At 37.3% G+C, this 26,240-nt stretch overlaps 1 protein-coding gene and 1 long non-coding RNA gene across 7 annotated transcripts in view; both read right to left on the bottom strand.

The window, feature by feature from the left end:
- LOC105487858 (potassium voltage-gated channel interacting protein 4) overlaps positions 1 to 26,240 on the bottom strand; it is a 1,213,665-nt gene that overhangs the window by 811,166 nt on the left and 376,259 nt on the right. The window lies entirely within an intron of this gene.
- LOC139362113 (uncharacterized) overlaps positions 1 to 26,240 on the bottom strand; it is a 122,832-nt gene that overhangs the window by 56,003 nt on the left and 40,589 nt on the right. The window contains exon 1 of the long non-coding RNA XR_011620459.1: positions 1 to 26,240. This exon is cut by the window's left edge and continues 4,935 nt beyond it; it is cut by the window's right edge and continues 40,589 nt beyond it. This is a non-coding gene — a long non-coding RNA (uncharacterized lncRNA).

Below are 26,240 nucleotides of genomic sequence, written 5' to 3'. Positions count from 1 at the left end.
TCATGGGGTGGATCCTTCATGAATGGTTCAATATCCTCCCCAGAGTAATGAGTGAATTCTCACTGTATTACTTACTGTGACATCTGGTTGTTTAAAAGAGCCCGACAGTTCTCTTGCTCCCTGTCTCATCATATGACATGCCTGCTCCCCCTTTTCTTTAAATAAAAGCTTCCTTAGGCCTCACTAGAAGCCAAGCAGATGCTGGTACCATGTCTCCTACACAGCCTGCAGAACTGTGACCCAACTAAATGTTTTTAATTTTTAAAGTAAATTACCCAGCCTCAGCAATTCCTTTATAACAATCCAAAATGGGCTAATACACTACTTCTATGTCACTAATGATGAGGTTGAGTCATAGAGAAGTGACTTGTTCGGACAGTAAAGAGAGTCTGGGTTTGAAAAAAGGGCAGTGGGGCCTAGAAGGATAAAGTCCTAAATGAGATTAACACTGGGACAACTGGATTCCAGAGAGACTGGATACATGGGTAGTATATCCTATAGAACACTCTGCTCACACGTTAAATCTGGGAGTTGAGCTAGATGACTTCAGAGGTTCCTTCCAGTACTAACAATCTGTAAGTCTCTAAATTGCAGGCAAATCTATTTGGCTAGATTTCTTCCAATAAAGGCAAGCTGACCACATGACAGATAAGGTCCAGCTACAGCATAATGGCATGATGGCAGCCATCCATCTTCACTGATTTATATTCGTGCTGTTTTTGTGCATATATCCCCCTTAGATCTGTCTGCTATGAGAAAATTCTGCGAGGAAGAGAAGGCTGCTTACAAAACAGTCTTTCACATTTCTCCATGGATCTCCTTGCAAGGTCTTCAAGGTCATGACCAATCACAGACATGGCTGGAGAATGCCCATAAATTCTCCCTCCTCTAATAGCCAATGGAAGAAAAGGATTAACTGCTGATCAGATGACTGTGACTATTAACATTGGAAGCAATTCTGTGCTTGAAAACTTGATCAGTCAAAGAGGGTAAACTAAATTAATAATGAGCATGGGAAGGAGTGAGTTCTTTTTCACCTAAGTCCCCATGGTCACACCAAATTAGATTAGAGTGCCTGAGAACATGCTAAATTCCAGTCCATAGCCTCACTGAAAATTTCTGTTAAGTACTTTATCTGTCTGTAGTCTCTCTCCTCTTGCAATGGGTCATTTCGGCTGCTGCTTAAATCAGCTTTCTGTTACAGTTCCTCCTCATGTCATATAATTCCTTAAAGCCTGATAGCATCATCTGTCCCTGATTCTTGCCCATTTAACCCCCTATGCATAGATACAATCCAAGACTTGTACTCATAAATCCCAAAGTAAAAATAAAGCTGTATATTGCTACCTCTATGGTAGGTTACTTCTGCGGAATAGAAGATTTCAGGACAGCTACTTCCTGTGTTTATTGATTATGAATCTTGAAGGAAGAAATTTTGTGTGAGCATACCATATACATAAATTTTAAAATTTCAAAAAAAAAAAAAACCACAGTTCTCAGTCTTTTGAATCTGCCAAAGCCAGCATGACACAGTGCCATGCCTAATTTCGGTGAGTACCTCCTCTCTCCCCTTTCATACTCAGATGTATTATCATACTTTAAAATGCTTTAGCGGGTCACTTATGGTCACTCACGGCATATTCAGATAGTTTGTAATCCAATTACATTCTTGAAGATTTAAAGAAGCAGAAACAAAAATCATGCAAACATGAGCCACAGTTTTTATTGTATGTGTATATATATAAGAGAGAAAGATGGAGACAGACCTAGATATATGTGAATAAATTGCTGCATGTAAAAACATTAGTTAATATACAAAACAGAAAATTAATACATTTTTACTTTTTTATTTTAAATGCTAAAAACTTTCTTATAAGGGCATGATTATATTTGGAAAACATATAAACCCATTTAGATTATTCAAGATGAATACAATGATACAAATAATAAAGCTGACAAGATATCTAATTGGAATTCCTTAGTTCTTTCAGTTTACAATGATAAATTTTACCACACTGAATAATTGTAATTTCTACCTGTGCCGAATCTATAGCCAGTCTCATATCTTCTTGCCACTACAATACTAGAAACTTTCCCTGATGAATTATTAAATGATCTTTGAAGTTGCTACAGTTCATAGAAATGTGACACTTCAATGTGAATTAGTGCTGTGAACTATTACCAAAAGACTAAACATCCTTGACAGCCTGATAAAAAATTAATTATTCTCCTTCCAATGGAAAGAATGCAACTCTGCCAAAATCTGTTAAACGTGGAGATTTTAGAGTTCTCAATTTATTCTCTCTTGGAGAGAGCACACTAGAATTTTTCATGAGGATTAAATATCACATGTGAAATATCTAAGCTTGCCTAGTATCCACTAGATCTTTAGACCTTAGTTCCTTTTCCTACCTTAGAAATTTTGTTCCCCTAACCCCACTATACTAAATGCCAATGCATATTAGAACAGAGGTGGCAGTGCAAAATAGAAGAATAAAAGAAATATTGGATTATTATGAGAAAGGATACCAGCGAAAAGATGTTTACTTCAGATACAGTAGAATACTCAAATACTCCAAGCAAGTTTTTCCTCAGTGAGCCTCTGTTTCTGCCTATGTAGACATCATTCGACCTGTCCAGTTATATATAGGTTATTGTGAAGATTGAAAAGACAGGGGAGAGCTTTTTTTTAAAAAAAAAAAAAACTTATGTGGTACAATATATAGATCTTATTTTCAACAGCAATTAGGTAATGGAATTAGTGTAGTAAAGTTTTATTAATGAATGCTGTAATTAGAAAAGGTTAATTCAGTATTTGCTTCCTCAGGTTACATTCATTTGAAAAAAAAATGCACTAATCTTACTATTGAGTGATAACTCCTTCAGTTCGACCTGCAGACACAAGATCTTGAAATGAAACTGTTGATTAATTTATTTACTCAGTAAAGATGCTACTGGATATAACAGAAATGCCAGTCATAAATGTTTTGCAAAAAACGATAATAATGAAAGATACTAGTCTTTTTCCTTTGAAATTAACTTAGTGGATTGAGACAGTTTACCAATCTTGCCTTACAAGAACTATTTTAAGCACCTAAAAAGTAATCATCCCAAGACAAAATAATCAGAGTGCAGAGAGCACTTTGCTATTTCTTCCTGTTATTACAAAGCATAACAAATCCCTACAATGGACTATTTATTGCCTGTATCCTGATTAGATATACCCATGAAGTTTGAAAATGTCTGCAACTGAGAATACTTTTATTTATAAAGTGGGATAGAGGTTGAGGAGGATGTAGAGAACAGATTGCTATCTGTACTTGCCACAGCAAAGCATATTTTTTTAATACTTAGTTTTTAAGGCTTCTGTTGGCAGATTGACCTTTCTTGAGAGTAGCTTATCTTGCTGTAGAGCAATATTCCCAGACCTCCTGGGGTTCACAAAGCTAAGAAGAAGGAGCATCAGGAAATAAAGAAGACAAGAAAGCAAAACAGAAAAGTAAAATAAAATTTCTGCTGAGTTAAAGTAGGGTGTAAAAGAGCCATGGAAATTCCAAAGGTTTGTTTTAGAACCTCCTACTTCACATCCTCCCCTCCTACTTCACATCCTCCTCAGCTGTCCAGAAAAGAAAGCAGCAAAACACTCAGACTCCTGGGGAAACAAGCACTAGGTGCTGGCCAATGGGGGTTGAGAGAGGAGTCTCTCTTAAAAAGGTGAAGAAAGCACAAATGAGAAGGGCAGTCAATGCAGCCTAGTTGTAAAAGCCTATAAAATAACATCTGAAAGCTTAAAGTGGGGCATAAAAGAGTTGGAATAACACGTTGTGAGCACAGATCAGTGTAGTCTGAGAGTTGTTTATTGCAGAAAGATCAGAAATGTTCAAGTGAACCATAGCAAACTTCCAATTGCCATTCACCTCTCTCACTAGGTTTGTGTTAATCTCCATTCCGTAAATTGAAATCGATGACAGTTGACGTTGAGAGACGTTGAGACGTTGAGAGAATTGAATGCAATAACATGTATAAAAATACCTGCTGTAATATTTGCATGTCTTACACTCCCAATGGAGGTCTACTTCTTTTTTCTACTACTAATGCCAATGCTAGAGGCATAGTCAAATAAGGAGCATGGAGACTGAGATGGGCACACCTGTTTGGAAGCCTTTTAAGATGCATTTGTCTGGAAGCCTTTTAAAATGCACTTGTCCTACCTGAGATTCTCCATTCTGCTTGGTGAGGCACCTTGATGAGGCATTTCACATGTGATCACATGAAATGTCACCAAGATTTTTCTGAGTTTTAATTTAGTGCGTTGTAAATGAGGTCATGATAATTCATCATCTTATGTGGTTGTTAGGATAGTTAAAGGACAAAATGAAAGCAAATTTCTTTGTGCGTAAATATTAGTTATTGTTATTATTATCCCCATTGTTAGCATAAAGCAAGAAAGTGTCTGTTCTCCACCTTTTCCTTCTTTAATGAAGACACTGGTCACTGGATTTAGGACTTACCCCAAAGTGATTTTGTCCTGAGATCCTTACCTTAATTATACCTAAAAAGTTCATTTTTCCAAATCACATCACAGGTTTTCTCAGGCTTAAGAGATTGGCATATCTTTTGGTGGGGAGGGGACACAATTCAAACCACTGTGGGGAGTTAGAAGTTGAGCATGTAAATGGATATACATTATTATGTAATGCCAAGCAGTGATAAAAGCTCTAAAGAAAAAAATGAAGCCATATAAGGGGATAAGGATGAGTGAAGGATGATCTCTGGAGACAGCAGTCAGTAAAGGCCTCCTGAAGAGGTGACATCTGAGCTAAGATGTGACTGAGAGAGTGAGACATGCAATATGGGGGACATGTGTTAGAGGCAGAAGGAGCAGCAAATGCAGAGAGCTGAGCCAGGAAAGCCAAGAAAAATCAGAGTGGCTGGTGGCACAGCAAGTGAGCAGGCCAGCAGCAGGGAAAGAGAGCAGGGGGCTGTGCTTGTCACAAGAGGATTTTGCATTTTATTCTAGGTTTGATGGGGAGCCAAGACTGGGCTAAGAACAGCAGAGTCATATTCAATTTTTAAGGCAGACATTCTATTTTAAACCAAACTCCAGACGTGGACCTAAAGATTTAAGTGCTATTATAATATCCTCGAATAATTGCTCTGACAATGAGACAAAACACCAAGAGCAATTCTTTGCCAATATTAGAACTAAATTCAGTTTGTCCTACCATGTCATCATCTTGTACTTCACCGAACATGTCATGAGTTTGCAGAAACGATTCCTTCTGCCTGCATGCCCTTCCCCAGTGTGCCCCCTCGCTCCGCTGTGGCTTGTCCCTGGTTTGTGTCACCTCCCCAGATAAGGTCATTCGTCCTTCCTCCATGCTCCAAGGTGCTTTTTGCCCTAGGTGCCTACTTTCTCATATCATTACCATCTGTTTACAAGCCTTTCTCCTTTTCTGACTGTACAGTTCTTTATGATCACATGTAAATCTTATTAATCTTCATATTCCCAGACACTAGTACACTGCACACTAGGTGCTGAATAAATGTTTGTTAAATAAATGAGTGAATCTTGGTCCTATTCAATTTGATTTTGCCTAGGTTTATCTATTCTCCATCCCACTATTTTAATAAAGATAGACTTTTTTTCTTCTGTTATTTAATGAATGGCCTATAGAAGGGCATTACATTAGCATCAGGACACAATGACCATCTAAACATTTTTTAACAGTTCACTAGAAGTGTACACAGTTATTAGCCTGTTCTCCATTGCTTGCAAATGCCTCAAGAAGCCAAATAGTGGTAGGTGCTTTCCTCTGTGTTAAATCTGGGATCACAGAGGCAGGGCAAGCGGCATTAACCTGTCTGAGGTCACCCTCCAAGTCAGTGCAATAGAGGAGCCAAATCATCAATGCAGAGGGCTGCTTTCTTCCATAACTGTGATGTACTGAGTTCATTGAGCCATGCTGTATTTGTCATGCACATGAGTTCTGAAAATCAATAAAATCTGTGAACCATACCACAAAAATAAAATGCAGTGAAAAGAGTCTGCTTTGCTCCCTTCAATTACTCCAGCATGAATGGACCCAACAGCTGTGGTCTTCAGTGGTACTTCCAGGACAATGAGGTTTTTGGAAATATTGATTTTCTTGATTTATCAAATGTTCTTGTTTGAACTTTGCTTAATTAAACGACTAAGTTGAGCATGCGAAGCTGCGTGAAAGCATGATCTTCCTGGCAATAAGAATACGGAATAAAGTTGGATGCATCTTTGGATATGAAATAGAAAAAAAAAAGATACCTGTATCATTTTCAACAAAATATACGCTCAAATATTGGTGGAGATAAAAACCAGTTCAGGTAGATTTCTTTGTCATGGTTGAAAAATACTTTTCTTCAAATACATATTAAACATATTATTATCTAGAGCATCTAAACTGAGAGTCTTTTGTCACATATCTAGGCAAAATTAGGATCCCTGTGACTCATGTCCCCAGTCTTTCTACATGGTTGTCAGAGTTCATATCTCAACTCCAGATTCAGGTCCAGTTTGCTGGTCCATCAGAGGCTGGAAGCACGCTGTGCCAGGTGTGTCTGTAGACACAGCTGTGTGCTGTAAAAAATGCATGCTCAGTTAACCTTGGAATGATTTTAGATCCTAAATATTGCAAAGGATAGAGTATCTTTTGCTTTTTGTGCCTGAGTATCCTATTGACAAAAATGAATGTTGCTTGATAAATTTGTAAAGCTAACAGACTTTGGACAAAAGGGGTGAGAAACATGTGTGTATTTTGTAATTGAGTAAAAGTGGATTTTGAGAATACTATGGACTATTCATAGATTATTGGCTTTCAAGTTAGAAGAGTAGTTTAGGGATAATTACAATAATGATGATGATGACAATGTTTAAATATGGTTCTTTCATTGCATGATGTGTTTTATCAACAAATATATCAGGTACATGATTCAGTTATCACTACATCCAATTTAGAGATGAGGACAATCCATTCTAGAGGAGTTAAATGACTTGCCCCCATTTCCACAGTTGATTACATTTCAAAGATGAACCATAAAGTCAATGCTTCTGTCTTCTCAGCTTACAAAGGAATTGCAAAACAAACTTATGAGAGTGATTAGCCTTCTTGAAGATGAGATGGGACTTTTTATTTTAACCAGATGATTGCAGAAGTGATTGGCCATTATTGCTTCTTCAGACTTCCAGTTATCTTGAAATAACTCTATCGACAGTTTATTGCTAAGAGTCTTCTATGGAATACTACTTCAAAAATACATCAGAGACCAGGCACTGTGGTTCACGCCTGAAATCCCAGCACTTTGGGAGGCCGAGGCGAGTGGATCACCTAAGGTCAGGAGTTCGCGACCAGCCTGGCCAACATGGTGAAACCCCATCTCTAATAAGAATACTAAAATTAGCTGGATGTAGTGCAGGTGCGTGTAATCTCAGCTACTCAGGAGGCTGAGACAGGAGAATCACTTGAACCCCGGAGGTGGAGGCTGCAGTGAGCTGAGATCATGCCACTGCACTCCAGCCTGGGCAACAGGGCAAGACTCCATCAAAAAACAAAAAACAAAAAACAAAAACAAAACAAAACAAAAAAACACAAAAAAAACGAAAAACAAAATGCATCAGTAGACATTACTTAAAACTATATAAAAATGTTGTTAAAGAAAATGCTGAGCTAAGCATTTAGCTACTTCTGCTAAAGTAATATGTTTAATATTACTTTACTGCAGGACTCATCACTCACCTTTAATATAAATATGTGCATTGCATATCTTCCAGTAGTGGGTAGAGTGTGGAGTACTTACTAAATGTGTGTCATCGTGTGACTGTTTTCATCATTTTCCTCCTAAATAATTGCTAGGAATACTTTGCAACAGAAAGTTTAGTGCTCTATGGAGATGGACTTTCCTACAGTTAATATTCATCACTAGTAGATTATGCTGTGACAAAAATAATGTAATTACGTTGACTATTTTCCACTATGGATATTACCAGAATCACATTATTTCACACTCATTATTTAAATGTCCAGAAAGATTAGAATAGTAAAATACAGTATTGGAAAAAAACTAGAAAACTGAAAATTGCCATCGTATCTACTTAGTCTTTGACATGGCTATGTAAAAAATACTTGTCCTGTTTATAGATGAGCCTCATGACTTCCGTAATATTTTAGTGGTGATCTTATGAAAACATTGTCCTTTTCTAAGATCCCTGATAATCAATGTTTTGTATCTTCAAATTAGAAAGCTGGAGAGAGCAATGCATCATGGGGTTATGGAATAGATAGTAGGAAACTGGTCCCAAGTGAATTCAAATACACCACTTGGGTCCTATTCATCTACTCTCTGGCCCATGGTACTGCCTGGTACTTCTGTGAAGGTGCCCTTTGAAGACAGCAGAATATCCTAGGCATTTCCTTCAATTTTCCAATTTTAGATCCAAAGTCAAATGTTTCCCAAATGATTTAAATTGACACACGTAGGCCACTGGGATTTCCATTTCCTTCCTGGTCTTTGTAACTATAGAAAAACAACTTACGAAGGAAGATGTGGGGATTCTTCTACCACAGGTAGTCAGGTAGACTTGTCCCAGAGACGAAAAAATGCACGTGGGATATATGAATGAAGGGCGATGAGAAGGGAAATTGAAGTTAATGCTGAGGTTTCTGGCTGAGAGTCGGAATACAATTTACTGTGAGCGAAAGTGGTTATGGTGCTTTTTGATTTTTAAAAGTTAGCTGAGAGGTGTGCTGTGGCCAGCAGTATTGGTAGCCAGAAACTTCCCATAAACCAGAGAGGACACTGCATCCAAGGGCTGTGTTACAGATCAGCTTTAGTATGAATTTAAGACATTTCCAAGTATTATGCCTGTTACCTTAAATGTGATTCGGGGCCTGGCGCAGTGGCTCACGCCTGTAATCCCAGCACCTTGGGCGGTCAAGGCAAGTGGATCACTTGAGGCCAGGAGTTCGAGACCAGCCTGGCCAACATGGTGAAACCCTGTCTCTACTAAAAATACAAAAATTAGCTGGGTGTGGTGGTGTGCGCCTGTAATCCCAGCTACTCAGGAGGCCGAGGCAGGACAATTGCTTGAACCAGGGAGGCCGAGGTTGCAGCGAGCTGAGCTCACACCCCTGCACTTCAGCCTGGGTGGCAGAGTGAGATTATGTCTAAAAAAAATATATACATATATATACACACACACACACACACACACACATATATATACACACACACACACACACATATATATAAAACAAAATAAATGGGATTAAGTCTGCGTTTTTCAGGATTTAAATTTGCCATAAGAAATTGAAATTATACATTGCTAGTCTCATTAGAGAGTTCTGTCATATTAGGTGACACTAACAAGAAAAAAAATCCATGTCCAAAGGCTAAAGCTATCAGGAGCATCTAGTTACAATGATCAAAGTGGTGATTAAAGAAAAATAACTATTTCTTGCCTGTTTAAAGCCATGCCATTACAACAGACTAATTGAAATGTGAAGCAAAGATTATGTAGATTTTGCTTGCTGGATGTTGTAATGTTAAGACTTTATTGATCAAAAAGAGGCAAGTAGTTTGTGAATAGTATTAGCAGTTCTTCTACTGGTTGGCAATTTATTTTCTGATACTGTGACTTACCGGAGCTTCATCATGCTGTAAAGTGTATTTCAAGTCAAAAAAATTAAATTGAACCCACAATGCATAAGGGTCTTTGTGCCTTTTAACCTAGTGAATAAGAACATAGGCTTTGGAATCAGGAGAACCTTAATTTACATATAAACTTAACCATTGTTTTGAAAAAGACAATCAAATTTTCTAAGCCTCAGTTTTTTCAACTGTAAAAGTGGGATATTAACAGCCACCTGAATAAGTCATTTATGACCAAATGGAATGAATACCAGGCCATAGACCAGTAAGTACCACATAATCATCAGCAAATAAATGGGGAAAATAATTATAATAATAATCATCACCTCTTTATCAGGCTAGAATGGAACTTGAGGTTCATTTAATCCAAGTCTTACAATTTGAATGAGGACACTGAGTCACAAAGTGGAAACAGTTTCAAAGTGCTTTTATTCATTTGATGATATGTTGTAGACCCCCCATTTGTAAGCTCTGTGGTAGGCACTGGCAAATGAAAGTATAAGTATTCACCATATATGCATTCACCATGTATGTATTCATACCCAGACCCATTCAAGGAATAATTGATGGCATCCCTTAAGCCCCTTAAGGAATTCAGAGTATACAGAAGGACACACATGGTGAATTTTGTGCTATAATGGAGGGCTCAACAGGTTGCTGATGGAAGAACAGAAGACCATGACTCTGCCAGGAAAGCCACTTGAGAGAAAAGGTGGTAACTCATGGGGTCTTGAAGGAAGAAAAAGGATCAGTGTCAACCATATATACCCTTCTAGAGTATGCAGAGAAAGTATCAACCATATTTTACTACTGAGAAAACCAAGAATTTGAAAAAATGTATTATGAGTCGATGGTTCCATGACATTTTAGGGGCAGAAATGGAACTAAAACTCAGGGCTTGCCATCCATATATCTTACTGCCTCTACTCTTTCTCCCATTCTCCCACACAAATAATATCTATGTTTGCAGAAAGAAGTTAGTTCAGCAGTTTAATTACACTGTGGATAACTTTTAATTTATTCATTTCTCATGAAATTATTTCCTCTTGCTTGATTTATGCCCTTGCTTGATCTATTTCATTTTTCTTTGATTTTCTCCTTTGTAATCAGATGATACATCTTTGATAATATTTCATTCTCTTTCTGCATATAGCCATTTGTTTTTCTCCCCCCCTGGAGAACTAATTCAGATATATTCTAAAAATAAGCAAATAATGTAAATGCAAATGGGCTTCAAATGATACTTTACCAGCACCTAAATTGAACTTGGTTTCACTTTTTGTATCCTGATGCAAAATGTTCCTGACCTTAAGAACATGTCCCATAGGGCCATTCCAATTGTAAAATGAACTCTGCATCTGATTTTCAGGTTATTGGATCTACATGTTTACCATAACTCTGATTAAAGGCTTTTGCAGCAAATGGACCATAGCTGTTTTTGCAATTGAGCCTTATTAAAATTTAAAGTGTATCCATAAACATGTAAATGCCTATTATAGATCAAAGTTCACAAAATTAAATATTCACAAATACAGCTCATTTTACAAAACTACAGACTTGAAATTATCTAAGCCAAATAACCTTAGCACTTACCACCCAAATAACCTTAGTTATTTCTGCAGCAAGTAGATTTTGTTTATGTTAAACAACTTTTTTGACTTGAGCAAAGGTTTTATTTTACCTGGAAAACTCAGCAAATATAGCTCTTACTCATGGAACACAGTTGAAATACTAAGATATAAAAATGATAAAGTACCACCTAACATTATATTATTTAATGCATCAGCAATGAAACCATTGGAGAATTATTTATTTTGCTGATTGATTGACTTGATTCCCATCCTTTCGAGAGGTTAATAAAGTTGGGCATATTTCATGATTATTCAAATAAGATAGCAAACTTTAATTTCTGTAACCCTCTAGGAGGGTTCAGCCAACAAGTACAATACTGTGTGCTGTTTTAGGATGTTCAGATTGATGCCTCCACAAATGAACAAAGAGGCCTTATATTTGTTGATAGCAAGTAGATTGTACTGCAGAATTGAAGGGAAAGAAATCGACGCTGCCAAAAGGAAACAATACAATTAGAACCACATTTTGACTTGTCTCAAAAACATTTTTTGGTATTAAAGTTACTGGGCTATTAAATTGCATGGGGAAAAATAATAGAGCTCATTATAAGGAGTGTCCTGCTTTGCCACAGCTGGAGTCTGGATTGCACACTTATTAGTTACATGCACTGGAGCAAGTTGAGGAAATACAGATTATAAAGAAAATAACCTTTCCCATTAGGAGAACTTCAATGTCCTCAGAACCTTTTGGGGGTATTAGTTGGTATATAAAGAAGAATGAAGTATCTTTTTGCCAGCCATTTTCCAATGTGAACAATAAAATCTATTAAAAAGTTTGTTTCTGTTTCAATATCATTCCCTGATAGAAAGAAAAGAAAGAGGGAGTTTAAGGGAGAACCCATTAAAGACTAAAAATAGAAGGGATAAAACTACAATTTCCTTAGATAGCACTGAGACAGAAAACTCTGTTTGATCATTTGATAAGGTCAAAGATTAAATGGTAACTCAGAAATTTTTAACTATTTCCCTCAACAATAATTTCAGAAACAACTCATAGGACTTGTCTTTTTACTTTTGGCCATTTAAATGATGGTGGACAGCAACAGTTCTGTTGGTTTTCACCATTTTGGGGAGTGGACCGGTTTTATGCATACTGTCTTCCACTAAAAAAATCAGACAAAAAAGTTTTTAAAAGCTATTGTTAAGGCAGTTAAATTACTTACTGTCAGGCCTCTGAGCCCAAGTGAGCCATCGCATCCCCTGTGACTTGCACGTATACGCCCAGATGGTCTGAAGTAACTGAAGAATCACAAAAGAAGTGAAAATATCCTGCCCCGCCTTAACTGATGACATTCCACCACAAAAGAAGTGAAAATGGCTGGTCCTTGCCTTAAGTGATGACATAACCTTGTGAAATTCCTTTTCCTGGCTCATCCTGGCTCAGAAATCTCCCCCACTGAGCACCTTGTGACTCCCACTCCTGCCCGCCAGAGAACAACCCCCCTTTGACTGTAATTTTCCTTTACCTACCCAAATCCTATAAAACGGTCCCACCCTTATCTCCCTTTGCTGACTCTCATTTTGGACTCAGCTCGCCTGCACCCAGGTGATTAAAAAGCTTTATTGCTCACACAAAGCCTGTTTGGTGGTCTCTTCACAGGGACGCGCATGACACTTACATCATTACTAAGGAAAGAATGATAGGTGCATGGTAATTGAGGATTTACTAGTTGCTAGGGATGGCAGTAAGTGTTTCACATACATTACATCCTTTAATCTTTCATAAGTCACTTATTTTTTGGATAACAGAACCTATGCTTGCTTTTTGGAAAATCACATTGCCTTCTACATTGTTTATTTATGAGAAGGACCCTGTGCCCTGGCTCAAAAGGTAAACATATGACCCAGATCTGGTTAATGAAAACACTGCGGCAATAAGGACAGACAATTAGGATATGATTATAGCTTGGTCAGGGTATAGAATTATGCGACTTTTCCTGAAAGTATCCAATTTTGAGAAAAATCCTCTGGTCATCTACCGTGGATCTACAAGTAGCAAAATCTTTCTCTTCCTTTCTCTCTCTCCATTTGCCTTCTTCTTCCCTTTTTAGACATTCTAGTAACTAGCTCATTCACCATGAAAATAACTATAAAGAGTCATTTTTGATGCAAAACAAATGAACCAAAGGTTTAATATTTTCTTTAAAAAAATGCTGAACCCTGGGACACATAAGACTGCCAAAATACTTATTAAAACATATAAGCAATTCTAAAGGAGTCAGAATGAATGTTTAGAGTTTAAGTGACTATTATTAACATTTAATTTACCGAGGTGGATGTGCCATTCACCACTGATATTAAAGAGCCATTACCAAGAATGCACATATGAGCACATTATATCTAAATGGCCCCTTCACCTCTTTTTGGATAGCTTGTGGGAATCACTTTTAACTATGCTAATTGTTTTTTCCCCGTAAACATTCATGCTTAAATGCCTCCAACAAAATAACATGTAATATTTGGGAATTTCGTGATAACTTGATGACTTTTATTATCAGAACCATATCAGAACCAAATAAAGAACACATGTTTATTGCATATTAAATAGAAATGATAAAACTTTTCTTAACCAAAACAAAAACTTTTTTTTAAATGCAGTAAACTGCATATTTTCTAGAAGGCCAACAACAAAAACAAACCTCTCTTTAGTAAGTATTTTATGGTGCAAAATTGGAGAATTTGTCCACATACAGGGATTTAAAATGGAATTATCAAATTTCAGATTTTAAACTAAGTATGAAAAAGTGTTGTGATCTAAAAATTATTTCAGGCTTAAGATACCAAAGTGAACAAAAACACCTTCACATTTATATTCCACCTCTCAACACTCGCACAAATACATAGAACCCAAAATATCTTTTGCAATTATCTTAATTACTGCTACCTTTGATTTATCTTACAAGGGTAATGCATTTAAAATTGTAATTTCTCATTAATGTCAGTTAGGTTTTACAGGATTTTAAAAACATTACTTCTTTGTTGGTTGGTCTGATGTTTTAAATATGTTTGATTCAAATAATAGATGTTATAATAACTAAAGGATCAGTTTCCATAGGGCCATAATTTTGCAATGCTAATAACTACTAGATTTTTTTTAAAGATAGGTATTTCCCACAAGCATATTTGTATATATTGGCAGAAGGAATGGATATGTTAAAAAATGATTCAAACACAAATGGTTTCCTTCAACTTAATGTATTAAACTTTGTGTGTTTGAAGCATTTCTCTGAAAACATGATGATGGAACACGCACTGGAAGAAGAATCTGAAAAGTCAAATTTTTATATAAGGTCTGTAATTCCTTTGCTGTGTGAATATTGACACATTGCTTAACATTGCTTAATCTTTCTGTATGTTACTATATTCAAATTGGGAATTGCATTACTTGCTTTACATATCCTTCCGCAGTTTATATGAAAACCAAATGGGATAACAGATATGATAGGCAATGAAAATTCCAAAATGCTAAATTAATAAATGAGTGCTCTGTTTATCACTTACCAATCTAATATTTAATAAGCTACTACTCCATATGCAGATAATTTAGAAAAAGTACTCAAATGTGACGGTAGGAGAGATACATAAAATACGTTAAGTCCTATAAGAAAGGTTTAGTGCAAATGCTAAGAGAATTCAGACAGGGAAAGATAATTTTGACTGAGAGAGAGGACTAGGAGGGAAAGTAGAAGTGATGCTATTTGAACTGGGTCTTGGGAAATACTAAGACCTGGATCTCAGATGAGAAAACATGTATTAAGTAGGGGAGGAGGTCATGGATTTGAAGGTTAAGGGTTATCTATTGCCTGTTTTGAGTCCATGATATAATCCATTTCACTTTAGTTAACTAAAAGGATTACCTAAATTGTTTAAAAGGAGAAAAAGGAGTAGTAGATCTAGAATAATCATATACCTTTCTACCAAGCAATTAATATATCTAAGACATTGTTTTTATTTATTATATCAGTATTATGATATGAGCATTATTGCTATTATATCCACTGATAAATTAGAAAATTGAAATTACAACAAAAATTACTTGACTCCAAAACCATGGCTCTCCCCTACATCCTGCTGTATTTTTCTCTTGTAAAGTAGATTATGGTTCTTTTTATTTCTGTAACTTAAAACATTTTTCCATTGATGTCTTATTCTTGCAACTACACATTAAGTGCAAAGATGAGGTGCTTGCTCTTAAATGGGAAGTAGGAAGTTGAACAGAGTTGCCCTTTTTTCACGGATTTAAAGAGGAATTAGGATTCAGAAAAGAGCTCTCATGTGCACCTATCCAGCCCTCCAACACCCACTCCTCAGTGGACTAAATATTTAACTTAGGTGGAAAAGAACTCACACGTTGGAGGAGGACTAACATGTGACTTCCTCTGCACATGCCCCAGGATCGTAAGTGGGGGGCCTTCCATTTGTTCTTTACATTCAATCTTCTGCTCATTCTCACATATGCCCATGGCTTTAATAGCAAGCCACTAGAGCGTATTTCTTAAGAGCATATGCTATAATTCAGATAAATGTAGAGAAAATGTGTAATTCTGTGTCTTAGTCTGTTTAGTGTTACTATGAAGGGATACCTGAGGCTGGGTTATTTATAAAGAAAAGTTTATTTGGCTCACCCTCCCACAGGCTGTACGAGAAGCACAGCACCAGCATCTGCTTATGGCGAGGGCTTCAGGATGCTTCTGCTTATGGTGGAAGGCGAAAAGGAGCTAGTGTGTGCAGAGGTGACACAGTGAGAGAGGAAGCAAGAGACAGAGTGGAGATGCCAGTTTCTGTTTTAACAAACAGCTCTTATGGGAACTAGTAGAGGGAGAACTCCCTCATTACCACAGGGACAACGCCAAGCCTTTCAGGAGGGATCTAACCCCCTTGAGTCAAACACCTCCCCCAATTAGGTCACACCTCTAACAGTGAGGATCAAATTTCAGCATGAGGTTTGGGTTGGGGGCTAATATGCAAACCATAGCTTTCCCTTACTAGTGGTATGATCAAAGGCAAGTCGCATACAATGGAGATTAAAATCCTGTGTTAATCAGCTTGGGCTACCATAACAAACACCATAGACTGATTGGATCAAACAGCAGACATTGGTTTCTCACAGTTTCAGAGGCTGAGCAGTCTAAGATCAAGGAGCTGGCTAATGCCATTCTGCATGAGGGCCCTCTTCCTGGCTTGTAGATGGCTGCCTTCTTACTATATCTTCACATGGTAGAGAAAAAGTGATCTCTGGTCTCCCTTCCTTTACTTTTAAGAGTGCTAGTCTCATCATGGGAGCCCCACCTTCATGATTTCACCTAAATATAATTACCTCCAAGAAGCCCCACCTGTAAAAATGATCACATCGGTGGTTAAGGCTTCAACATAAAAATTTTGAGACACAATTCAGTCCATGGCAAATACTGTAGGTTAGTTTCAAACTTTCATAAATATAAATATGTGAACTATTTAGCCTCAAACCTGGCATATAGGTACACTGAAATGGCAACTATTTGTGTCATATGGATATTCATGTTTTACATACACATTGTACCATTCCTACAACATTCATCTAAAGCAACTGATTGGCAATGACATTCATTACAGATTTATAGCTATTCAATAATCATTTACAGAATACTCTGTGTCTGGCACGGTGTTGGGTGCAGGAGAGGAGAAAGTATATAAAAAGTTGAGAAATTTAAAGCTCTTATTTTTGAAAAGCTCATAGAAGAATGAGGAGTAGAGAGAGCTCTAAAGAGATTACTGAAATATAAAATGGGATTAGACCATGGGGAAAACTGGTGACTGATTCTGCTGGAGCAAATCAAAGAAAGCCTTAAAGAGAAGTGATGCTTTAAGCAGCTCTGGATATCCAAGTATCCAAGTAGAATTTATCTGCCAGACAGCACAAAAAAAGAAGGATGCTCTAAGTAGAAAGAATAGTATCTGATAAGCAGAGAAGCATGCGCAAACAAAGAACTGCAGGGAAACTAATGGCAGACAGGAATTGTTGGAGCAACAGTCACATATAGGAACAGGTAAAGAAACACAGTGTCACTGAGATCTGGATTGTGAGATCCCTCTGATTCCACAATCAAGAGACAGGGCGGAGCCAAAAGTATTTTTAATTTAATGTTGGCAATGGTATAAAGAATGAGTTGGTCTGGGACAAGACGAGTGGTAAGGAGGCCAGTGAGGACACCAGTGTCACAGTCTCTAGACAACAGGTGAATAGACCTATTGATATGGTTTGGATTTGGATCCCTATCCAAATCTCATGTCAAACTATAATTCTCAGTGTTGGAGGAGGGGCCTATTGGGAGGTGATTAGATCATGTCAGTGGGCTTCCCCCGTGCTGTTCTTGCGTGGTGAGTGAGTTCTCAGGAGATTTGGTTGTTTAAAAGTTTATAGCACCTCCTGCTTCACTCTCTTCCTCCTGTTCCGCCCGTGTAAGACATGTCTGCTTCCCCATTCAACACCCACCATGATTGCAAGTTTCCTGAGGCCTCCCTAGCCCTGCTTCCTGTACAGCTTATAGAACTGTGAACCAATTAAACTTTTTTTCTTTATAAATTACCCAGTATCAGGTAGTTCTTCATAGCAATGTGAGAACAGACTAATACACTTATACAAGGCAGTGGAGATAGAAAGGAAGAGACAATACTTAGAGACATTTGGGAATAAGAAGATTTACAGCTTCCATTTTAGGTGGATTAAGAGATTTACTTCTGATGAGAGGTCAAAGGTTTCCTATTGAAACAGATATCAGTTACTGGGGAGCAGTCATATGTGACTGCAACATCAAGGAACCCACAAATGCAGCCTCGCAAACATACAGGACATAAAGCCAAACTGCAAAAGATAACACATCAAAATATCTCTATATTGTGTAATGCCAGATTTGTGTAAATCAGAAAAGAACTACCAGACTCACCAACAACCTCATTAATATCACAATAACTATCAATACAGAAAACTGTTAATTCCTATTATATTTTAAAAAGTCAAATTAAGAAACTTCAATTATGAACAACGAGCATTTATTAATTGTCTCCTATAATCACTATGACAGAGATAGTTAATTCGCTGCCCAGTATATATTCTTGCTTCTACTTTAAGAACAAAACCACAATTTTATTAAGATTAGCAAGGTACCCAATTTAATGAATATATATGTGTAGATCTATTGTTATATAGATATATGTACATTTGTGTATATATACACATATATATATACATACGTATGTGTTTTTTCCTTCTCTCATGAAGCTAGGGGTGGCTAATGAGATATGAATGGAAACCACTGGCTGAGATACCTGAGGACTTCTTTATAGGGGTCTAGACTGATGTGTAAGGAGGCCATTATCCTCCCTGCCACACCTCTTTCTTGCTTCTTGGATGAATTTGTAAAGGCCAGACCTCATGAATAGACATAAGCACCAATCTTAGTAGAATAAAACAAAATAAAACAAAAAACCTTAGTATACATAATAAAAGTTTAACACTACTTTGTATCAGCTAATATTATTCGGATTTTCTGATGTGTACAATGCAACCTAATTAATATGGTGTATAGCCAGTATTATGCTTAGAGCTAGGGAAAGCAAAGATAACTAAAATACATAAACAATCTGAAATACCACAGGATAGGGAATATAACTTTAAAAACAATACTTTTCCATTCCCCCCAAATAGTCTAATATAAACTGAAAATTGGATGAGGATGGAAGTTACTTTGTAGTCAGGACAATATTGAGTATCTTAAGAAATCAGTTCTCTGTCAAGTAACATGAGTGATAACTCATACCTCAACTCAAGCTTGATATTTTTCTAGGTACCAGTGGGGCAGAAATACATGATTCCTAGTCCCAGTTTACAGTGCAGTAGGGGAGCCAGAAAAATACTTGATAATAAATAGCATACATTTATAGCCATAGTCAGTGCTGCTATGCAGTTTTTAATTCAACAAATATTCCCCATGATAACTTGCCCTGAGGGAGAGAGTCATGAGTGTGCAACAATATTGCCCTCTTTTCAAAACTAGGTTTTGAGGGGGAGGAGAAATAGAATTCAAATTGTATTATAATATGATAGACTTGTGTGAACTTAATAAGGGACAATCTTGGTGGACTCCAAATTCATGTGTTGAGTTTCTAACCCCTACCACCTCAGAATGTCACCTTATTTGAAAATAAGGTCATTACAAATGCAATTTCTAGTTAAGATGAGGTCATAGTGGAGCAAAGTGGGCCCGTAAACCAATCTGACTGATGTCCTTATGAAAAGGAAATATTTGGACATAGACATATACATAGGGACAAGGCTGTGTGAACCTGATGGTTGATACCGAGTGTCAACTTGATTGGATTGAAGGATGGAAAGTATTGTTCCTGTGTGTGTCTGTAAGGGTGTTGCCAGAGGAGATTCACATTTGAGTCAGTGGGCTGGGAGATGCAGACTCACCCTCAGTCCGGGTGGGCACCATCTAATCAGCTGCCAGCATAAAAGCAGGCATGGAAAGAGTAGACTTGCTGAGTCTTCCGGCCACCATCTCTCTCCAGTGCTGGAGGCTTCCTGCCTTCAAACATCAGACTCTATGTTCTTCAGCTGTTGGACTCTTGGACTTACCCCAGGGCTTTGCCAGGGACTCTCGGGCCTTTGGCCACAGACTGAAGGCTTCATTATCAGCTTCCCTACTTTTGAGGTGTTGGGATTCGGACTGGCTTCCTGGCTCCTCAGCTTGCAGACGGCCTTTTGTGGGACTTCACCTTGTGACTGTGTGAGTCAATTCTCCTAATAAAATCCTCTTCATATATTCATCTATCCTATTAGTTGTGTCCCTTTAGAGAACGCTGACTAATACAGCGAAGATGAAGCAAAAACTCTGGGTAATGCTTCTTCTTCATGACAAGGAATGTCAAAAATGGTCAATAAACCACCAGTTACTAGGGAAGAAGCATGGGGAAGATCCACTCTCACCACATTCAGAGAGAATCAACCCTGCTGACGCCTTGATCTCGGACTTTGAACCTTCAAACCTGTGAGACAATATATTCCTATTGTTTAAGCCACCCACACAGTTGGTGATACTTTGCTTTGGCAGCTCTTAAAACTAAGACAAGCTTTAATGGAGTCTGTAAGTTTGCCGAGACATTTTTAAGTCCCATGCACTAGGAGACTGCTATTCTAAAAACAAACTTGATTAACAAGTAAGTCCAGATTTTGTTGAATATTTCAACATAATGACACTTGAAAGAAAACAAGAGAAAAACTTTGCTTCTTGAAGAGGAAACAGCCCTGTTCAAAAACTGCTTACCATGAGTGCTAGTGAAATAATTATAAAGAAAGTACAGAAATTTAGTAATTTGATAGTAGAATATTGTGAATTTGAGGATTCATGACATTCTTGGGATATATTTTAGAAAAACTGAGAAAGGGCTTCTGCACATAGCAAATGAGGTAAAATTCAAAAATTATATAAAAATAAGCACTATGAGAGGATAAAAGATAAAAAGAATACCTAGTGGGATCAGAAAAAGGAGGTGGCATTTGAGAAGAAACTTGAAGGATGTTCTATTAACCAGAGTCTGGTGTTTCAGACAAAGTCCATTTAATACTGAGCATTGGTTACTCGAGTGATTAAAGACTGAAGCTTCTAAGGATGTTGATGTGACCCAGAACTCAACAGCTTTAGGAGGTTGCTGCCATTCTTCAGGCTAGCCAGGGAGAAAAAAGGATGAAAGAATCTGAAAGGAGATGAAGTTCCCCGCAGTTGGTACTTGGACCTCTTAGGGAATAAAAAAGCCATTGTTTCACACATACTAGACCACTGAGGGGTTCTGGCTGTTTTTTCAGACATCTCAGAGGGGCTCTGTTGTGTGTTGGGAGAATGGGGGTGGGCTATGTGGTACTCTTCCCACTCAGGTGAAGTGACATCAGGGCTAGAAGTGTCAAGGAAGCTGGAGGCTGAAGCCATAGTTCTCTGCCTCAAATGGAGAAGGAGACCCAACCTAGAAGTCAGAAAAGAATCCTTCTTCCAACTTCCACCTCCTGTCCACATTTCCTACTGGCAAAATCTACCCAGAGATGGCTGAAAATGAGAGTCTGGAAAATGTAATTTTTGGAACCTTAATGCTAACTTCTCAGAAAAGAGTAGGTGGTAGGTAGGGGTAGGACTCGGAACTAATAGCTAACAGGTAGAAGAGGCAGAGATGTAGAGGTTTTAACGTAAAGAAACAGGGTGAAAAGGAGGTACTTCCAGTCTCTTGAAGGCCCTGAGCATCAGCAAAGAGTCTGGAATGGAGAAGAACAGGTTGATCAATAACGGTGATTCCCTGATATAGGTCAGAAATGGGTCTAGATGATAGAAATGTTAACATGAACAAAATAGACAATAGCTGTAGACTATTTAATTTAACCTGAGCATCAAGCATGTAACATAGGAAGAAGTAGAAAATAAGTCTAAAAAGGGAGGACAGGAGCCTAGAACTGCATTCTGGATAACTTGTGGCATCCATATGGGAGAAGGACATATAACTCAATAAATCATGTTTAATATCAGTGGCTTTTGAAAATGAGTCTGAAGCATGTCAGTGGATTAGGAACATTCATTCAGAGGGCTTATAGAATAGATTTACCTTTCCTAAGAGTCAAAGTTATTATTTTATCATTTTCATCATTATCATTGTCATTATTATCATAATTATATGGTTTATCCAGTACTCAATATATAGCAGAAATTGAGGACTTTCCTATATCACATTGAACCCTCAAAACAACACTATAGAGCAGCTGTTATTTTACCTGTTTTATATGGGAAGTAAATGAAGATCAAAGAGAATACATTTTCTGGTCAAAGTCATATTGGTTCTAAGTGGTTGAACCTGGATTCAAGCTCAAGTCTGACCCCAGATTTCTTTCTGTTAAGAATTACACGCTTCTACATTTGAGAAAAGGACATCTAGATTCACACAACCTTTCAAAATATTGTCATCCACAAGGTCACCTCAAGACTCAAGTACCACCTGGCAGCTTGAGCCATCTCTCTAAGTTCTTAGTTCAGTTCATTTATAATCCCCTCTGAGTATTAGTTCTCCTCCTTCTCACTTTTTAGGTTTGTGACAGTCCTCTGAGACGACAGGCTGAGCAATGGTGATGAGAATTATGGTAATATAAATTCCACAAACAGAAGAGGCTGCCAGGAGTGGACACAAAGAGGTTCACAGAGGGCACATCTGGGTGAGAGCAGTCCCAGCTGTTATAGCATATGTGCAAAATACTGATGGGCCTGCACATCCATGCAGACCTGATCCTAGCTGTTTATAAGAAAGGATAGTTAAACTCAGAAATGCAAATCTGTAGGCTGGAGTTGCTCTGTTTCCTAAGTCTTAAGAGTTTGGCTCTTTATCTTACACACATAAATGCAGTAGACAAAACCTCCCCATAAATAAGCAGCAGGTGCACTAGTATTTTCTTGCCAAGGTATTATGCAAGTGTTAACCGAGCTGATCAGCAGAAGCACACATCCATCAGTTTCACTGCAGAAAGCAGGAGGAAGAGGGTGAAGATGAGCAGGTGGGTTAAATGAAAACTCATCTGGCTTGCAGAAGAGACACTTATTGCTCAGAGGAGGAAGGTGCCCAGGGGTCATGAGATGTTATAGCACTAACAGAAAATTCAGAGTTTGCAACTCTGATAAATGTTTAAGATTTAATGGGGAGTGTCCACACAAATGCAAAATGAGAAAAAGGTAAGCGATCATAACAATGTTAATAACATGTATCAAGCACTTTGCTGAGTATTTTGCTTACATTAATACCCCATTATCAAAACAAACTCATAGGATATGCATGGTGCGCTATTGCATTGAACAAACAGATTCTTAGAGATGTAAAGTAACTTTCCAAAAGTATAGATATTTTAGATATAGACATTATAGACCTAGCAAATAAGATGCAGAAATAGAATTTAAACTTAGAACTGCCTTAGTAATTACTACAACCAAATGTTCTACTTTACATCCTGATTGCTGGAGACTCCATTCGAAATAGGCAGATCATATATAAGTACGTATCTGTACATAGAAGTACATCTATTTCTAAAAGAGACTGCTACTTGTCAAATATTCAGGCAAGTATGTGTTTTGGCTGTGTGATGTGATAAGACCAGTTTTGAATCTCATATTTTAACAAAATGTGCTGCTTATTTTTGTTATTTTGCATCAAGGAAACTTAGTTTGTTCAGCCTGAAGAGTTTATGATGGCCTCCTGTATTCTTCTTGTAATGTGTTCAAACTCTAGGGTAAAATCAATTAAAAACACAAACCCAGGATGTGCCCTTTTAAGCTTTCATATAGAATGCCATGTAGATAAGCCAATAAAAACCACAAAACTCCCAATGGGGTCAAAAGGGACTTTACTGTATTAGTATATACATCCTAATTCGTGCATTCACTTAGTTTCTCATCATCTTCCTTCTAAACACCATTCCATGCACATTTTATATAGCAACATTGCTGAAAAATGCATGGATCCACACAGATCTCTCATCTTTTTGAGACTTGCTTTGTCACCCAGGCTGGAGTGCTGTGGCATGACCTCAGCTCACTGCAACCTCTGCCTCCTGATTTCAAGTGATTGTTGTGTCTCAGCTCCCCCAAGTAGCTGGGATTACAGGCATGTGCCACCACACCCAGCTAATTTTTGTATTTTTAGTGAAGACAGGGTTTCTCCATATTGGCCAGGCTGCTCTTTAACTCCTGACCTCAGGTGATCCACCTGCCTCTGGCTCCCAAAGTGCTGGGATTACAGATGTTAGCCACTGCACCCGGTCTCATCCTTCTTTTCTTGCCTTGTGGATTCTGTTCTCTTATGATATTTCCCTATCTCCTAGTTGTACTGCAAGATTCAGTTTGGTCTTCATCTCTTCAGCAAACTTACCTTGTCTCAGGTATTAGTGTCCATTTCAGCTATTCAGAAGCATCCCGGGCATGTTACTATTATCACTACTGTTTAGCAGTGAACAGTAGGAATGGTCATAGTGTTAGCAGCAATAATGGAAGAGGCAGTGGAAGTTAGCAGCAATAATGGAAGAGGTAGTGACACTCATACTTGACCTTAGTGAGTATCTCTAATATGTCAGGCACAGTACTGGAAGCTTTAAATGTATGAACTCTAATCCACTAAAACTACATGAATTAGCATGAATTTATTATCCCCACTTTATGACTGAGGGAAACTGAGTTTCTCTTTTATCAGTGGCTGTTTCTCCCTAATTTTCTGTTTTCATGCTCCCCATTTTTCTCCCTTAAGCACCTTAGATATTTCTTTATTTTTCTTGTATTTATGTTCTATTGTTTCTCAGATTTCTAAATCATTGATTTCTAGTTTTACCCTTATTAAATCTGTTCTCCTTTCCTTGGGATTTATTTTTTTCTTTTCTAACAGTTTGAACCTAGTTGCTTAATTCACTTAAATTTTCCCATTTTATTAATTCATCTATATAAGGCCAGTAATTTTCCTCTGAGTAATACCTTAGCTGTGTTCTCTAGTACCTAAATTTATATTTTATCTATTCTGAAACACAACTTTTTTAGGTCATTTCAACTTATGACATATTTTAGAATTAAGATATACCTTCGTCTAGGGGTGAATGATATGCATGTTAGTCGACTAAGCTCCATTTTGATCAATTCCCAATGATTATCAGTCAGGTTACAGTCCCGACATAGCTGATAACTAATGTTGGAAACTGGATAGACTGGGACATTGTTCCTGTTGGCATCATTTCAGTTGAGTTATGCACATGATTGATGCTGAAGAGCTTAGTTACTATTTCAAATACCTTTATTTTGTTGATCTAAAATATTCTGTGAGCATTTTCCAAGAAGATCTACCATTAAAACTTTCAAAATGGGTGTCAATGGCTTGGAAGAAAATTCTGGAGATAACAGTGGAGCACTCTCCCAAGTAAGGCTGCATTACTAATGCACTTGTCACAGTAGGAGAAAAATTCTAAGGACTGTAATAGAGTTGAGTCATGGTTTATGGGCAGAAATTTTCTTCTTAATGAACACAGGAGAACCATGCATCTTACAAATGTTGGTGTCTTACATTAATAAAAATTGATATTTATTTTCTGTAAGTTTATCATGTACCTGAAATTTACAATTTCATTTTCATTTCCATTTTGACCTATGGGCCTTTGAGAAAGTTTTTTAAATCTCCAGGTGAAACTGGCCTTTTACTTTTCAGTTTTGTTTTTAATTTCCAGGTTTCATGGATAGAGATCAAAGAGAGTATTCTATATTTATATATTTAAATAATTTATTGAAGTTTTTGTGACCTTAATATATGGCAGGTTTTATCAATGTTTCCAAGCTATTTGAATAGAAAAAGATTCCCCTCTTTTGAAGAAATGGAGTCCTTATATACTTATTGGAGATGTTTGGTAGCCTTTCATTTAAATGGGGCTATAAATAAAATAAAATTCTATAATCCTTGCAGAAGGTGAAAAACTAAAGAGGATCCAGATTTGAAGGAGACTACGGTCTTTAGTCGTCAACAGTGAACCCTCAAATTGAGAGTGTAAGGCAGAATGTATATTGGAAGATCCGGATAATAGGAACCAAGACTAACTGAAGCTAAAACTAGATTTCCGAGTGAAATCAGAAAGAATCTTTTCAACAACTTATGTCTTACACCTAGCCTCTCTATTACTCTTATTCTCAAGTTTGCCTTATTTCAGCATTCCCAGTATTTCTGTCTTAAATTTTTACCATTTCTGAGAATCTGAGAATTATCTGTACTATTATTAATATTAATCTGACAAGTTTCTCCAAATCTATTTTATACCAATTCACTCTCACTCATTATGTAGTTTTGCATTTACTAAAAATATCCATGAACTAATGGAATTATGTAATGTGTATGTCATTATAT

The sequence above is a fragment of the Macaca nemestrina genome, chromosome 3 (assembly GCF_043159975.1).
Source record: "Macaca nemestrina isolate mMacNem1 chromosome 3, mMacNem.hap1, whole genome shotgun sequence".
Lineage (NCBI taxonomy): Eukaryota > Metazoa > Chordata > Mammalia > Primates > Cercopithecidae > Macaca > Macaca nemestrina.
Note: the sequence above shows the minus strand (reverse complement) of the source record. Positions and strands in the feature narration are given on the sequence as shown.